Source organism: Coregonus clupeaformis, chromosome 8 (genome assembly GCF_020615455.1).
Source record: "Coregonus clupeaformis isolate EN_2021a chromosome 8, ASM2061545v1, whole genome shotgun sequence".
NCBI lineage: Eukaryota > Metazoa > Chordata > Actinopteri > Salmoniformes > Salmonidae > Coregonus > Coregonus clupeaformis.
In genome coordinates, this window is record NC_059199.1 from 58,506,427 (window position 1) to 58,507,458 (window position 1,032).

Sequence of the window (1,032 nt, forward strand, 5' to 3'; positions counted from 1 at the left end):
AGCTTTTACCTCAATGATGACGCAGTTTGTGTGAGTGAGCTTGGTGATGCCCATCAGGCTGGAATGCAAACAGTGGTACATATTGGATCTACCACTCCACAGACATTTTTAGATTCTCTCTCTCTCTCTCTCTCTCTCTCTCTCTCTCTCTCTCTCTCTCTCTCTCTCTCTCTCTCTCTCTCTCTCTCTCTCTCTCTCTCTCTCTCTCTCTCTCTCTCTTCTCTCTCTCTCCTCTCTCTCTCTCTCTCTCTCTCTCTCTCTCTCTCTCTCTCTCTCTCTCTCTCTCTCTCTCTCTCTCTCTCTCTCTCTCTCTCTCTCTCTCTCTCTCTCTCTCTCTCTCTCTTCTCTTCTCTCTCTCTCTCTCTCTCTCTCTCTCTCTCTCTCTCTCTCTCTCTCTCTCTCCTCTCTCTCCTCTCTCTCTCTCTCTCTCTCTCTCTCTCTCTCTCTCTCTCTCTCTCTCTCTCTCTCTCTCTCTCTCTCTCCCTCTCTCTCCTCTCTCTCTCTCTCTCTCTCTCTCTCTCTCTCTCTCTCTCTCTCTCTCTCTCTCTCTCTCTCTCTCTCTCTCTCTCTCTCTCTGTCTCTCACACACACCGTGTCTCTCTCTTTCACACTGTTTAGTTGGAGGTGGTGTAACATTGGCTGTAGTCAGACACAGACACACCGTGTGGGAGGTGCAGCCAAGCCTGTTCCAATCAGAATTGATTAGCCCTGCTGGTAGCCCTGCTGCACTCCCTGAAATGTTTTTGCAAATCTACAACCTGTAAGAAATACAAAGGTGATCCGGTACTTCATAAACCTGCTGTATGAAAGAAAATGTACTTTGCAACTGGGCGAACACTGGTTGAATCAATGTTGTTTCCACATCATTTCAATGAAATTACTCTGAACCAACGTGGATAGATGTTGAATTGACGTCTGTGCCCAGTGGTTTGCTCCGTCATTGAGACATTCATTAGGACACGACAGTTTTTATGCATATTTCACCAAACAATTTCATACACATCCAATCAAATATTATTCCTGATACAAACT

General features: G+C 45.9%; 1 protein-coding gene across 1 annotated transcript in view; it reads right to left on the bottom strand.

The window, feature by feature from the left end:
* The window catches only part of LOC121573017 (cholecystokinin-like), a 7,477-nt gene extending 7,423 nt beyond the window's left edge, over positions 1-54 (bottom strand). The window contains exon 1 of the mRNA XM_041885052.2: positions 1-54. This exon is cut by the window's left edge and continues 130 nt beyond it. The gene's annotated coding sequence lies outside the window, so the exon portion shown is untranslated.
* Positions 55-1,032: the final 978 nt, after the last annotated feature.